This window comes from Salvelinus namaycush, chromosome 35 (assembly GCF_016432855.1).
Source record: "Salvelinus namaycush isolate Seneca chromosome 35, SaNama_1.0, whole genome shotgun sequence".
In the NCBI taxonomy this organism is placed as follows: Eukaryota; Metazoa; Chordata; class Actinopteri; order Salmoniformes; family Salmonidae; genus Salvelinus; species Salvelinus namaycush.
The window spans coordinates 18,123,089-18,140,206 of record NC_052341.1 but is presented as its reverse complement, the minus strand read 5'-3'; the positions used below and the strand labels follow the sequence as shown (position 1 = coordinate 18,140,206).

Here is a 17,118-nt window from a genome sequence, read left to right as displayed (position 1 = left end):
AATTGTTTATCCCTCTCTGTCAGTAGTATGGATTCTCACTGGACTACTGGAAGTGTTTATCCCTCTCTGTCAGTAGTATGGATTCTCGCTGGACTACTGGAATTGTTTATCCCTCTCTGTCAGTAGTATGGATTCTCACTGGACTACTGAGAGACATTCTAAATTCACAGCATGTGGGACAGCTCAGTCCCCTACTATTTCCTTTCAGTACCATCACATCTGTGTTGTTTTCCTGCACCCAGCCAACACAGACACACAGCCAACACAAAGACAGACACACACCCTTGTGACCTTGACGGCAGACTTCCTCCCTGGTTCTCCAGGAACCTATAAGAAGGACCAGCTTTAAAATGTCCACTTCCTCGCTCTAACTGGGAGAAGCGAAAATCTCTGGCCAGGGGGACTTCAGAGTGTCTTTTAACAAGGTAACTAGATTTGGTAATCTACTCATTGGATCCATGCAGTGCCAAATTAGCCTCTGAACAGTGGGAGGGATGCATGGCACTGCTCTTCTCTAGCTCTCATGGGGGGGAAATCATAACTTTGACTTAAATGAAATTTCACTTAGGCTAGTCTCCCATTGACCTCAATGCATGACTAACAAAAAATGTGATTTAGGACTGGCCCCATGATGTATTCAGAACCACCATAGAAGACCACGGAGATCAGCAGAGAAACTAAGGAGAAGTAAAGCCTAGTAACCTTTAGTTTGTCACCTATATCTACAGGTGTGCATATATACAGTGGCAAGAAAAAGTATGTGAACCCTTTGGAATTACCTGGATTTCTGCATAAATTGGTCATTAACTTCTTATGGCTGCAAGCCCTAAGTCGGGATCAATATGACAACAGCCACTTCAAGTGCAGGGCGCGAAATTCAAAATATATTTTTTAGAAATATTTAACTTTCACACATTAACAAGTCCAATACAGCAAATGAAAGGTACACATCTTGTGAATCCAGCCAACATGTCCGATTTTTAAAATGTTTTACAGCGAAAACAGCACGTATATTTATGTTAGCTCACCACCAAATACAAAAAAGCACTAACATTTTTCACAGCACAGGTAGCATGCACAAAGCCAACCTAACTAACCAAGAACCAACCAAACTAACCAACAAACAACTTCATCAGATGACAGTCTTATAACATGTTATTCAATAAATCTATGTTTTGTTCGAAAAATTTGCATATTTCAGGTATAAATCATAGTTTACATTGCAGCTACAATCAGAAATTGCACCGAAAGCTGCCAGAATAATTACAGACACCAACGTCAAATACCTAAATACTCATCATAAAACATTTCTGAAAAATCGATGGTGTACAGCAAATTAAAGACAAACATCTTGTGAATCCAGCCAATATTTCCGATTTATTAAGTGTTTTACAGCGAAAACACAATATAGCATTATATTAGCTTACTACAATAGCCTACCACACTACCGCATTCATTCATCAAGGCACGTTAGCGATAGCAATAGGCACGTTAGCGATAGCGAATAAACCAGCAAGATATATAATTTTTGACTAACCTTGATAAGCTTCATCAGATGACAGTCCTATAACATCAGGTTATACATACACTTATGTTTTGTTCGAAAATGTGCATATTTAGAGCTGAAATCAGTGGTTATACATTGTCCTAACGTTGTGCTAACGTAGCATCTTTTTCCCACAACGTCCGGATATTTTTCTGACACTTTTTCTGACACACATATTCTGACCAAATAACTATTCATAAACATAACTAAAAAATACATGTTGTATAGGAAATGATAGATACACTAGTTCTTAATGCAATCGCCGTGTTAGAATTCTAAAAATAACTTCATTACGATATGCAGTTTACGTTATGGCGAGAGAGTACCCAAAACCTGGCCGCAAACGACTAGTTCACATGTACGACAGATATATGAAATAACATCATAAAATGGGTCCTACTTTTGATGATCTTTCATCAGAATGTTGTACAAGGGGTCCTTTGTCGGGAACAATCGTTGTTTGGATTTAGAATGTCCTCTTCTCCAGTCAATTAGCACGGAAAGCTAGCAAAGTGGCGCTAAGCTCTCCTTCCTGAACAAAGGCACACAACGCAACACGCCTAACGTCCCGAAAAAATTTCAATAATCTAATGAAACTATATTGAAAAAACATACTTTACGATGATATTGTCACATGTATCAAATAAAATCAAAGCCGGAGATATTAGTCGTCTATAACGACAGCTGTACAGAAGGCAAATCCAGGTCCCTTCACGCGCTCTCCAGAAAACAGGAAACTGGTGACACGTCATGCCAAGAGCTATTATGCGAGCCCAGATCAAGTTACACACTCCATTTCTTCTCTCACTCCTTGTCGACATCTAGTGGAAGACGTATGAAGTGCATCTAAACTAATAAATATCAAGGACTTTAATAGGCAACCCCTAGAAGAGAGCATCGATTTCAGATTTTCCACTTCCTGTCAGGAAGTTTGCTGCAAAATGAGTTCTGTTTTACTCACAGATATAATTCAAACGGTTTTAGAAACTAGAGAGTGTTTTCTATCCAATAGTAATAATACTATGCATATTGTACGAGCAAGAATTGAGTACGAGGCCGTTTGAAATGGGCACCTTTTATCCGGCTACTCAATACTGCCCCTGCAGCCCAAACAGGTTAAATTTGATCTGATCTTCATCTAAGTCACAACAATAGACAAACATAGTGCTTAAACTAATAACACAAATTATTGTATTTTTCTTGTCTATATTGAATACATCATTTAAATACATCCTTTAAACATTGACAGTGTAGGTTGGAGAAAGTATGTGAACCCCTAGGCTAATGACTTCTCCAAAAGCTAATTGGAGTCAGGAGTCAGCTAACCTGGAGTCCAATCAATGAGACAAGATTAGAGATGTTGGTTAGAGCTGCCTTGCCCTATAAAAAAACTCACAAAATTTGAGTTTGCTATTCACAAGAAGCATTGCCTGATGTGAACCATGCCTCAAACAAACGAGATCTCATTAGACCTAAGATTAAGAATGGTTGACTTGCATAAAGCTGGAAAGGGTTACAAAAGTATCTCTAAAAGCCTTGATGTTCATCAGTCCACGGTAAGACACATTTTTTATAAATGGAGAAAGTTCAGCACTGTTGCTACTCTCCCTAGGAGTGGCCGTCCTGCAAAGATGACTGCAAGAACACATTATTTGTAATACATTTACAAACCTTTCCGATTTTTTTTTTATACATTTATGGGGTTTTGTGTGTAGATTGATGAGGGAAACATTTTATTGAATCCATTTTAGAATAAGGCTGTAACGTAACAAAATATGGAAAAAGGGAAGGGGTCTGAATAATTTCCGAACGCGCTGTATACACAGGGTACCAGTACAGAGTAAATTTGTGCAGGGTTACGTGCTAATTGAGGTAGATATGTACACATAACTAGGAATTAAGGTGACAGATATCACATATCCTGCTGCTATTGTTTTAAGTCAAATTTTGTGTTAAAAAGGGTCAATGCAGATAGTCCGGTTAACTAACTATTTATCAGTTTTGGCTTGGGGTAGAAGCTGTTCAGGGTCCTGTTGGTTCCAGACTTGGTGCATCGGTACCGCTTGCCGTGCGGTAGCAGAGAGAACAGTCTATGACTAGGGTGGGTGGAGTCTGACCATTTTTAGGGCCTTCCTCTGACACCGTCTGGTATAAAAGGTCCTGGATGGCAGGGAGATCAGCCCCAGTGATGTACTGAGCCGTATGCACTACCCTCAGTAGCGCCTTGAGTTTGGATGCCAAGCAGTTGCCAAACCAAGAGGTGATACAACCAGTCAAGATATTCTCAATGGTGCAGCTGTAGAACTTTGAGGATCTGAGGGCCCATGCCAAATATTTTCAGCCTCCTGAAGGGGAAGAGGCATTGTCGTGTCCTCTTCACAAAAGTGTGTTGGTGTGTTGAGCATGATAAATCCTTAGTGATTTGGACACCGAGGACCTTGAAGCTCCAGACCCACTCCAGTACAGCCCCGTTGATGTGTGGTCTAAGATCAACTCCTTTGTCTAACTGACGTTGAGGGAGAGGTTGTTGTGCTGGCACCACACTGCCAGGTCTCTGACCTCCTCCCTATAGGCTGTCTCATAGTTGTCTGTGATCAGGCTGACCACCGTTGTGTTGTCGGCAAACTTAATGATGGTGTTGGAGTCTTGTGTGGCCACGCAGTCGTGGGTGAACAGGGAGTGCAGGAGGGGACTAAGCACGCACCCCTGAGGGGCCTTCTTGTTGATGGTCAGCGTGGCGGATGTGTTGTTGCCTTCCCTCACAGCCTGGGGCGGCCCGCCAGGAAGTCCAGGATCCAGTTGCAGAGGGAGGTGTTCAGTCCCAGGGTCCTTAGCTTAGTGATGAACTTGGAAGGCACTATGATGTTGAACGTTGAGCGGTAGTCAACGTTAGCTTAATTGAGGTGAATCACAGCCCTTTTCCCCCCAACAAAGTAGACATCTTCACGGTAAGATGAAGAAAACTATTTCTAAATCCTCAGTCACTCCTTCAGAACAAACACCCCTGCAGGGCACTAACTAGCCTAATCATGAAATCACAGTCTGGCCTTAGATGAAGAGCGGATCCTAATTTCATCATCCAAATATAGGCCTATACAAACACACGCACAAACAAATCTACAGTCAAGCCCATGAAAACTTCACATTCTTACACAGTAATAAGTGAACTGCTCCCAATGGTCCAGTAAAAAGTGTTCCCAGGAATGACCGGGCCAGAGGCAGGTCTCTCTCCCATGCAGAAAGCTGGAGCCGCTTCAACTGGCTTGAATATTAGGCTAGATGGAATGTTTTTCAGAGGGCAAAAAGTTAAATCAACACTTGTACGAGGAGAAATAATCCTCTTTGGGAGAACCTGGGTCCTCAGAGGCTTCATTGTAAAATGGTGTGAATATCAGAGTGACTCCCCGGGCTCTCCACACTAAAACACCCAACATTGCACATACAACATACACCAGCACACACTCATAGATGGTGCACAACCCTCAAAGCAAATGAACATGCTGCACCTGTACATAGCCAATCTGTAAATAGCCCATCCAACTACCTCATCACCATATTGTTATTTATTTTGCACCCCAGTACCGCTACTTGCACTCATCTTCTGCACATCTATCACCCCAGTGTTTAATTTGCCATACTGTAATAATTTCACCACTATGGCCCATTTATTGCCTCACCCCCCTTATACTACCTCATTTGCACAAACTGTATATAGACTTTCTCTATTGTATTATTGACTGTATGTTTGTTTATTCCATGTGTAACTCTGTGTTGTTGTTTGTGTCGCACTGCTTTGCTTAATCTTGGCCAGGTCGCAGTTGTAAACGAGAACTTGTTCTCAACTGGCCTACCTGGTTAAATAAAGGTGAAATAAAAATGTTTAAAAAAAAATTGTTGTTAAGTTAGGGCTTCACTTTATATTGATTTTGAGTTCACTTATCTGACCTCTCGACACGTTCATCTCTTTCCCCACAGATACACAACACACTTTACACAGACACCCTGTTCAACATTATAAGTAACCCAGCACTTGACACTTATCTGAGAGTTATTCTGAGCCCTCCAGTCAACACTCCGTGTGCCGACACGTATGGGCAGAGAAGACCGGGTCTATCAGATTTGGAAGATAGAGAGCCAGCCAGAGCGGAGTTACTCACAGTTGACACCATTTCCGTTGGTGACATCATAAACGATCACGTCAACTAGTAATTGTTTGACAAACATTTTTGCATCGTGGCCCGGTAGAAGCCATTCATATTTTCTTGTGAACCATACAATAAAACATAATATTTTTGGCACGACCAAAGATGGATTTGCAGACTGCCTGAATAAACTCAACTCCAAAGGACTGTCTGTGTGACACTGTCAAGGACATGGTATTTTTGGGGTATTTTATAAGGATAAGCATTAGCTGTTGCAAAAGCATCAGCTACTCTTCCTGGGGTCCACACAAACCATGAAACATGACATAATACAGAACATTAAATAGACAAGAACAGAACTACATACATTTGTTTTTAAAAAGGCACACGTAACCTACATATCAATACAGACACACAACATATCTAGGTCAAATAGGGGAGAGGCGTTGTGCCGTGAGGTGTTGCTTTATTTGTTTTTTGAAACCAGGTTTGCTGTTTATTTGAGCAATAGGAGATGGATCAGAGTTCCATCCAATAAGGGCTCTATATAATAATGTATGCGTTCTTGAATTTGTTCTGGATTTGGGGACTGTGAAAAGACCCCTGGTGTCCTGTCTGGTGGGGTAGGTGTGTGTGTGTCAGAGCTGTGTGGAAGTTGACTATGCAAACTATTTTCTTATAAAAAGATGTGATGCAGTCAGTCTCTCCTCAACTCTTAGCCAAGAAAGACTGGCATGCATAGTATTTATATCAGCCCGCTGATTACAATGAAGAGCAAGACGTGCCACTCTGTTCTGGGCCAGATGCAGCTTAACTAGGTCTTTTCTTGCAGCACTGGATCACACAACTGGACAATAATCAAGATTAGACTATACTAGAGCCTGCAGAACTTGTTTTTTGAAGTGTGGTGTCAAAAAAGCAGCGCATCTCTTAATTACGGACAGACCTCTCCCCATCTTTACAACCATTGAATCTATATGTTTTGACCATGACAGTTTACAATCTAAGGTAACGCCAAGTAATTTAGCAACATCAAATGGTTTTGTGATGAATAAGCCATCTGATTTGATGAAAGATGGAGTTGAATTTGTCTTTCTGCCCATAATTTCATTTAAAGTACTCCGAAGTTTTTTTCCATCATTCTTTATATCATTGATCTTGGCTTCATAAAACAGTTTCTTCTTTTTGTTGAATTTAGTCACATTTCTCAATTTGCAGTAAATCAGCTAGTCTGATGTGCAGCCAGACTTATCAGCCACTCCTTTGCCCCATCTTTCATCCACACAGTTTTTCAATTCCTCATCAATCCATGGAGCCTTAACAGGTGCATGTTTATCAATAATTGGAAGAAGTAATTTCATAAATGTATCAAGTGCAGCAATGCTCCTCATTAATCACACCAGACCAACAAATATTTTTAACATCATCCACATAAGAGTCCCAGCAAAATCTTTTGTATGATCTCTTATACACTATTTTAGGCCCAGCTGTTGGAACTCTGGCTTTCCTGTATATAGCCACTATTTGTGATCACTACATTCAATGGGCATGGATACAGCTTTTAGTAAAAATGTGATCGACACTGCATCGCAATGCTAACTGTTCCACTAGAGATCCTGGTTTGAGTCCAGGCTCTGTCGCAGCCGGCCGTGACCGGGAGACCCATGGGGCGGCGCACAATTGGCCCAGCATCGTCCGGGTTAGGGGAGGGTCTTGCCAGCAGAGATGTTCTTGTTCCATCGCGTACTAGCGACTCCTGTGGCAGATCCGGGCGCAACGCATGCTGACACGGCTTCCGGGTTAAGTGGGCATTGTGTTAAGGAGCAGTGCGGCTTGACTGGGTTGTGTTTCGGAGGATGCACGGCTCTCGTACAGGAGTTGCAACGATAGGATAAGAATAACTATCAATTAGATACCAAGAAAAATTGGGGAGAATAAGGGGGTAAAAAAATATATATAATAAAAAACACAAAAATACATGTGGATGATCTTGTTCCTGTAGTATTTGTAAACACCCTGGTAGGTTGATTAATAACCTGAACCAGATTACAGGCACTGGTTACAGCAAGAAGCTTCCTCTTGAGAGGACAGCTCGATGAAAACCAGTCAATATTCAGGTCACCAAGAATGTAGACCTCCCTGTTTACATCATATACACTATCAAGCCTTTCACACCTTATTTAGATACTGACTGTTAGCACTTGGTGGCCTATAGCAACACCCCAAAAGAAAAAGCTTTAGATGTGCCAAGTGAACCTGCAACCACAACACATCAATAACACTTGACATAAGATATTCTCTAAGCATTACAGAGATTTGGCTCTGAATATATACAGCAACACCTACCCCATAAGCATTTCTGTCTCTTCTATAGATGTTATATCTTTATATTGCTACTAGAGATCGACCGATTAATCGGAATGGTGGATTAATTAGGGGCGATTTCAAGTTTTCATAACAATCGGTAATCGGCATTTTTGGACACCGATCATGGCCGATTACATTGCACTCCACGAGGAGACTGCGTGGCAGGCTGACTACCTGTTACGCGAGTGCAGCAAGGAGCCAAGGTAAGTTGCTAGCTAGCATTAAACTTATCATATAAAAAAACAATCAATCTTAACAATCACTAGTTAACTACACATGGTTGATGATATTACTAGTTTATCTAGCTTGTCCAGCGTTGCATATAATCAATGCAGTGCCTGTTAATTTATCATCGAATCACAGCCTACTTCGCCAAACGGGGGATGATTTAACAAGCGCATTTGCAAAAAAAGCACTGTCGTTGCACCAATGTGTACCTAACCATAAACATCAATGTCTTTCTTAAAATCATGGCGGATGAGATAGCAAAAGCTCAGGTTGCCCAGCCCGGCAGAGATACCATCTTCGGCAAAATCATTCGCAAGGAGATTCCTGCAAAAATATTATTTGATGTGATACAAAAAAAAAAAGCAACAAAATTCCCAAACAATAAATAATCAATATATAAATCACATATTTACAAATCTTTATAAAATTAAATATCTCCAATTGTATTGTCAACAGTTCAACAAAAAACAAAAAATGGGGAGAATCCTTTTTCCTAATAAGTATATATTTTTAAACCTGCATATTTAGTTAAAAGAAATTCATGTTAGCAGGCAATATTAACTAGGACAATTGTGTCACTTCTCTTGCGTTCTGTGCAAGCAGAGTCAGGGTATACGCAACAGTTTGGGCTGCCTGGCTCATTGCAAACTGTGTGAAGACCATTTCTTCCCAACAAAGACCGTAATTAATTTGCCAGAATTGTACATAATTATGACATAACATTGAATGTTATGCAATGTAATAGCAATATTTAGACTTAAGGATGCCACCCGTTAGATAAAATACGTAACGATTCCGTATTTCACTGAAAGAATAAACGTTTTGTTTTCGAAATTATAGTTTCCGGATTTGACCATATTAAATGACCTAAGGCTCATATTTCTGTGTGTTATTATATTATAATTAAGTCTATGATTTGATATAGCAGTCTGACTGAGCGGTGGTAGGAAGCAGCAGGCTCGTAAGCATTCATTCAAACAGCACTTCCTGCATTTGCCAGCAGCTCTTCGCTGTGCTTCAAGCATTGCGCTGTTTATGACTTCAAGCCTATCAACTCCCGAGGTTAGGCTGGCAATACTATAGTGCCTATAAGAACATCCAATAGTCAAAGGTATATGAAATACAAATGGTAGAGAGAGAAATAGTCCTATAATTCCTATAATAACTACAACCTAAAACTTCTTACCTGGGAATATTGAAGACTCATGTTAAAAGGAACCACCAGCTTTCATATGTTCTCATGTTCTGAGCAAGGAACTTAAACGTTAGCTTTCTTACATGGCACATATTGCACTTTTACTTTCTCCAACACTTTGTTTTTGCATTATTTAAACCAAATTGAACATGTTTCATTATTTATTTGAGACTAAATTTATTTTATTGATGTATTATATTAAGTTAAAATAAAAGTGTTCATTCAGTATTGTTGTAATTGTCATTATTACAAATATATATAAAAATCGGCCGATTAATCGGTATCGGCTTTTTTTGGTCCTCCAATAATCGGTATCTTAAATCGGTCGACCTCTAATTGCTACTACTGTATCAAATTAATTATCTAAGTGAGTCTCAGAAATGACTAAAATATGAATGTTATCTGATGTTAGCAAGTTATTGATTTCATGAACCTTATTTCCAAGGCTACAAATATTCATATGGGCTATTTTCAGCCCTTTCCTGGGTAGCTTATCAGAGAGACATAATACTGAAAAGAGCAAACAAAGCAAGAGAAAAACAATATATACATTCAGCAGCCATTAATCAATTGGTGTGTGAGTTTGCTGTGGGGTTGCAGCTACGGACCCATAGGCTTGGCTCTCTCATCCCTTCCAGGCTTCTGGGAGGGAGGGAGGGTGGACAATGAACCGGTCATAGCAGATGTAAGCAATGTCCCCACTCGCTCTAGCAGCTTTCATGGGATCAGTTCTTTCCTCTTCTGGCGCACAGCTTCAGGATAATCCTCGTTGAGGAATATATAAGTTCCTCTCAAGTTCTTGCCTCTTTCCAGAACAGCTACCTTGTCCTTGAACCTCAGAAACTTAACCACTATCGGCCTGGGCCTGTCACCTGGGCCAGTGGTGGGTTTTCCATTCCTGTGGTTGCGTTCCACACCTCAATCGTCCTGTGGTCCATCTTCAATTTCTCAGAGATCATTTCCCTCACTTTGTCCTCAAGACACAGTCCAGGTTTCATGTTGAGATGCTGCAATTCCGTCCACAACCATGTTGTTCTGCCTTGATTGTCCCGAGTCGGATTTATCAATCTTTGTTATCATGGATTCACACAGAACTGATGTCCTCGCTCACCTTTCCGTTCTCCTGTTTCAACTCATCGAGCTGACCCTGGGAGAACTGCAAACTGTTCTTCAGGTCCTGGACCTCTCTGGTCAAGTTGTCCATTCTATTATTAGTTGAATCCACCAGTATTTGGACAAAACACTTGAAGCTATTTTCTTGTTGTAACAACTGCTTGTAGAACTCTATTTGTTCGTTTAAAAGATCTTTCACCTGTGCTAGAGACTGTCAAATAGCTCCTCAGACCCGTCCTTGGTCAGCAGGATCACTGGATAGAGACAAGCAGTCCCTGCAACTGATGCCAACTGTGTCGCAGGATCCAAACTAAAAAGTTAGCTAGCTAACTCTCAACACGCTATGACTTAATTAGTGACACACAGACACAAACATCCCTGATTAGGTTAGCACTGCCAGAAGAGGACTGGCCACAGCCTGGTTCCTCTCTAGGTTTCTTCCTAGGGAGTTTTTCCTAGCCACCATGCTCCTACATCTGCATTGCTTGCTGTTCGGGGTTCTAGGTTGGGTTTCTGTATAAGCATTTTGTGACATCTGCTGATTTAGAAGGGCTTTAAATGAATTTGATTTGATTACTTTCTTTGCATTATGCACACACCCATAAACCCACACTCACCCAGTTGGTAAGACTGGGGCCCATATCCCTAGATTTCTCAGAAGATAAAAAACTAACGAGAGTCTACACTGAGAAACGTTACACCACTGGTAATAACCATACTGTTCAATGAACATGTCAGACCGACAGGCTGGCTTTCCATATCCCATTAATGAGACCAAATGTGTGCGCGTCCAGCGTAAACACCAGCTCTACAGCTAAGTGGGAATAACAGACTGAATCAGCAGCTGGGTTGTGTTTGGTTCTGTGCAACAAAAAAAAAGGATGACATGTTTTGAAATACAGTGAAAAGAGAACACGCCTAGACCTACTAGGCTACTTCATCTTAACCAATAAGAACCAGGACCAGGAGTCAAGAACATCAACAATGAACCTCTCCTCCATCAGTAGAGGCCAGCAAAAAAAATATATCTCCCACGTCCCATCCTCTCTATTTGGGCTATCAGCCTCATGAGGGACTACTGAGACCAAGGATAACAGGACGTTACGACACCTTGAGGCCTCAGGTAGCCTAGAGGTTAAGAGTGTTTGAATACCCAAGCCGGCAAGGTAGAAAAATCTGCTGTTCTGCCCTTGAGCAAAGCCGTTAAACCCAACAACAACAACTGCTCCCTGGGCGCCGATGACGCCGATTAAGGCAGCCCCCCGCATCTCTGATTCAGAGGTGTTGGGTTAAATGCAGAAGACTCATTTGGGTTTAATGCATTCAATTGTGCAACTGACTAGGTATACCCTTGCCCTTTCCACTAATTCTCTATGGCAGTTGAGGCGACAGGATCAAAACAAACAGAGAGCTACCTTCCTTCCAAGAATGTGAAAGGCTCTTTCTTGGAAGTAGACATCACTGTTTGTTTTGACTCCATCACCACCTCACCTGAGGTCATCTGAAGCCCCAGGGCTATTAAGGCCTAATCACTTTCACTTAATCATAGAGAATCTCAGTCATCATGAGTGTGACCCATCTACACCAACATAAAAGATATACATATTCAGGGCCTACAAGAGAAAGACCTGCAGTTCTCAGTTCACTTTACAGGGCACCAGAATGAATGAGGCCTCTGGTCCTCTTGAACTGCAGGCTTATGGGATTTCAAAAGATGTCATTGACGTGAACATCAGACTTCTCTCTCTCCCTTCATTCCAGACCATGATCGCATCACTTACTTATCACTGTCAGCAACTACTTAGGCTACTTTCCTTTTTCCTCCCTCTTCTTGTCAGTGACCTCTGTATAAAGGATATTACAATAGACTAGGACTATTTATTGACTCATGTAAAGGCAAGTGGATTCAACAGAATAATAATCAATGTAATAGCTCCCATCTGACACACATGAAAGTCTGCCAATGTCCCAGCTTTGTCTTGGAAAGGTTCAGGCTACATCAACACATTTAACAGTTGACACAGGCAGACCAAACAGAATTCTACTTGGTTGTTGTGTTGGCAGTGACAGGATGGCACTGGTCAGTCACGTTTACATCTAGCACAAGGATGTTGAGAGCTTCTGGCCAACAAACGTCCCTTTCCCCTCCCCTCTGGCTGAGAGAAGTGATGTTTACAGTGGGACAAGGGCAGCATTTTGCACCAAAGTGTCAATATAAACATGTCAATGATGATTAAATTTCATCCACAAATCTGATCCTCCCCCAGGGTGTTAGTGGTCAGTACCAACAACACAATAAGTCATTGTCACCTCTAGGGCTGTGGCGGTCATGAAATTTCATCAGCCGGTGATTGACAGTCTCACGGTAATTGACCGTTAATTAACATAAACACATTTAGCATCTCCTGGCTTCCACACATAGCCTACAAACCCTTTTTAAAAAGTCTAATACATCCATGTAATGTAGCCTACACCATCACAATAAATCCATTATTTATTTTAGACAGACTACATTTTCTTCATATCAGCTTTAGACCTATTTCAGAAGAAAAGAATAGCATACTCTGAGTTGTCCTTATGTTAGGTCCTGATGTGCCAAATGGCTGTGGGCGACACTAGTTCATTTAGCAGGCAAGATTTGCTTATAATTCCGTGGCATTATTTTATAGAATGAACAATACAATTGAACAAAGCTGAATCAAATATATTTTCTCCAAACGATTTGAGGGAGTGCGCACGTGGCTATTCTGTGCTGAGCGGTAAACAAAGAAATAGGTACTCCTATATGCTTAATTTAGAGTTATTAATGTAACTTTAGTAGTTCTACAAACGTTGGGCTATATGTTTTGATTTTATAATACATTGTGAGGCTGCATGATGAGTAATGATGATTTGAAAAAAGTAACTTGAAAGGCATGAGCTCTGTTTTTTGCGCAGGATTTACACACTTCATCAGCCTCTCATTCACATTTTGACAAGCACTTGATAATGCCTCGAATTTCACGGTGGCATCCCCTTTGTGACCGTAATGCACCCTAAAAAAAATCCATGCCTTTTGCAGCCTGGAGTTGCGTTGTGACCATCTCCCTGAGCGTGCTGCGCAAGCCGAAGTGTCTCCCACTCACACGGCTCTACGTCACGTGATTATGTCTTTCTCATAGGCTACAAGTTAAGACAGACACATCGGGGACGCAACTGCGTGAGTCCTTATCCAATTCCGATACAAACCTTATTAAAACATATAGGCCTATGGGCTAGGCTACATGAGGTGTTCGACTATACATTTTTTTCTATTGTGTTATTGACTGAACGTTTGTTTATTCCATGTGTAACTCTGTGTTGTTGTTTGTGTCGCACTGCTTTGCTTTATCTTGGCCAGGTCGCAGTTGTAAATGAGAACTTGTTCTCAACTGGCCTACCTGGTTAAATAAAGATGAAAAATAAAAATAAAAAATGATTCAAACAAGTCGCAAAAAAAAGGCATTGTTTCTTACGCTGGACATCATTCACAAGTGATAGTATATAATTCACAAGTGATAGGCTAATATTGTCACCCATCAGACTATTTTCAATTGAATATTGTCTTCACATATACTAAATAATATGTGCGACATTTGTTTTGATTTAGAATTTACCATTATCATGCAACTGTATCAAAACGGGGCAGCGGGGAAAAAATACATGTCATCTATGCACTTAAATAACAAACGTATGTATGTTTTTCCCCGTAGCCAGCCAGAAAGGCTTTATTCCTGTTGTAAATATAAGCAATGTGCTTAATATTAGGAAAGTTGAGAAATAGATATAGTAGGCCTAGCCTATAGAAAGCTGATGGGATCCTCGTCTTTTTATTAGCGACCATCACTCTGTTTTCTCCCGCAATTGCATAGCCTAAAGAAATGTTGAGCAACATGAGCTCTCATGAAGTTTTTGATTCGATTTTCAAATACATTTGCATTGATGTCAGAGTGATGAGGGAGAATAGAGTGCTGCGTACCAGGCAGTTAGCAAGTTTGTTAGACTACTAATGACCAGCAGCAGCATCAGAGCTTGCAGAAGCCTAATTACCGTGACTAAACGGTCATGTGGAATTTGACTGCCTTCATGACTCGTGATGGCCGGTGTGGCGGTAATACGGTCACCGCAACAGCCCTAGTCACCTCCACTGAAACCTGAAGGGGGGAACCATATGGTGCACCCATCCATAATCTAAGCAGGTGTGACCGTTCAGATCTCACGTGGTGGAGAAGAGTTAGCCTACAATTAAACATTTCTGGTCCTGCCAGTACTTGCACTTAGCCTAATAGTTGTACAATATATATAACTACCAGTAAAGCCTAAACTATTTGTCTTTAGCTGCACCTGTTTGTTTTTAGAAATAATACTTTCTCTCTGAGATGGAATGAAGGGACTACACCTGTGTGACAACAAGTGCAGTTCACAATTGTGTTGCATAAATGGGGTGTATTCACCTGGAACCAAACAGATTGGAGTAAAACGTTTTGCAATGGTGTCCAACTAATAAATACATCCCCGGCAACAGGAGTTCCACTGAAGGCCACTGCTTTCACACAAGTTACAAAGGTCAACAAGTTAGTCAAGGATACAAAACACACCATGTCAGTTTGCATTTGGTTGTAGTCCTAGCTTAGCTAGCTATATCCACCCGTCCTGGCACTGTTGATCCTGGGATAACTAATAAGGAACAATAAAATCAAGATGGTTCCTGATGTTAAACAACTTGCCATAGGCTAAATCTCGGAGGTTTAGTGTTACATTTAGGGTTTAAACCCCTCATTATAGTTTAGGCGGGGGGTTTCCGCTAAATTACCAGGAGAATTGCAGTCGACCAATGTTTGTAGTTAGCTAATGTTGTTTATTTGAGTTAAGTTAGAGTAAATTAGTGTAACGGTAGATAGCATAACCACAATCAAAGCTAGCTTGCTGGCTGTCTATAGCCCCTCTATGTCCAACATGGATGCCAAACAAATTAGCGTGTATTCTTAGCTGGCTAGCTTTCTGTAGCCAACAACAAGGACCAGTGTGGCTCCTGTGGCAATGTGCTAGTTAGCTATCTAACTAATGTACTGTGGGGACATTTTCTATGTTGTCAACAACAACAGCTAGCCAAATACCGGTATGTTACCTACAAGCAAAGGTCGACTTCAATCAATGGCCATTTATTGTTTTCGCTATATAAATGAAATGAACTATGGTATCCATAACTAACTACACACATAACTAGCAAATAATTAGCCTGAAAGTCATGATTGAGTGTGACTGCAATTTGACTAGTTAACGTTACTAGCTAGTTAACGTTAGCTAGCTGGTTAACGTTAGCTAGTTACCTAACATGCTAGCTAGCAAGTTGGCTAAATACAATCCACTTGAAAGTGAAATAGTTCTCTACTTACGTTTTAGCAGAAATTGAGTTTGCTTCAAATAGCCCCTCGTCTGGTTGCAATTGAATATTTCTTTACTTGGATATGAATTTTTGGTTTTAATTCGGTTTCTTGAACTAGCTAGCTGATCAGAATTGTAGCTATCTAGCTAACCAAGATAGCAAGGCTAGCACTTGCCTTTACACGAATTCCCCTTTCAACATTTCTTGGCACTGACTGTTGTCTTTTTTATGCATATTTGGCACACAAAAGAGACAGCGCTATGAAAACAATGTGTTGTGGGATAAAAATACTAGTTTATGGAAGAACTGAACTGATTTGGCAGCTAACTAAATGTATGAAACAGATGACGTTCTTTCCTCCATTGATGGGCCAAAGCACAGCAGAGCTCTGCTCGATGTCCAGCTCCAGGGGAGTGACATTCTCTCCACTCTTTACAGTCATTGGTCCAAGTCAACTACAAATTTGAGCTGAGATTGGTATTTAAATTTGTCAGTCAAATTACATTGTGACCTACCCTTTGAGGCAAAATATTGTATAAACAATGTTTGATTGATTGCCTAGGATATTAACTGTATACCCCCCCCTTATATATTATTTTACATTTTCCAAATAGAAATAGAGGGGTTTGGAAAGATCGGGCCTATCTGAGATAGGCTGCATTACAATCTACAGGACAGTGTATTTTAAAACCTTATTATCTTACTTTTATTCTGTTCAGGAGTCTTATGGGTTGGGGGTAGAAGCTGTTGAGAAGCCTTTTGGACCTAGACCTGGCGCTCCGGTACCCTATGACTAGGGTGGCTGAAGTCTTTGACAATTTTTAGGGCCTTCCTCTGACGCTGCCTGGTATAGAGGTCCTGGATGGCAGGAAGCTTGGCCCCAGTGATGTACTGGACTGTACGCACTACCCTCTGTAGTGCCATGCGGTCGGAGGCTGAGCAGTTGCCATACTAGGCAGTGATGCAACCAGTCAGGATGCTGGCGATGGTGCAACTGTAGAACTTTTGAGGATCTGAGAACCCATGCCAAATCTTTTCAGTCTCCTGAGGGGGAATAGGTTTTGTCATGCCCTCTTCACAACTGTCTTGGTGTGTTTGGACCATGATAATTTGTTGGTGATGT

The 17,118-nt window shown here is 41.0% G+C and overlaps 1 protein-coding gene across 3 annotated transcripts in view; it reads right to left on the bottom strand.

Annotated features, from left to right (window-relative positions):
* The window catches only part of ppm1ba (protein phosphatase, Mg2+/Mn2+ dependent, 1Ba), a 45,580-nt gene extending 29,187 nt beyond the window's left edge, over positions 1-16,393 (bottom strand). For all 3 annotated transcript variants that reach the window (XM_038975449.1, XM_038975450.1, XM_038975451.1), the window contains exon 1: positions 16,006-16,393. The gene's annotated coding sequence lies outside the window, so the exon portion shown is untranslated. The remainder of the gene's footprint in view (positions 1-16,005) is intronic.
* Between the last annotated feature and the right edge of the window lie 725 nt (positions 16,394-17,118).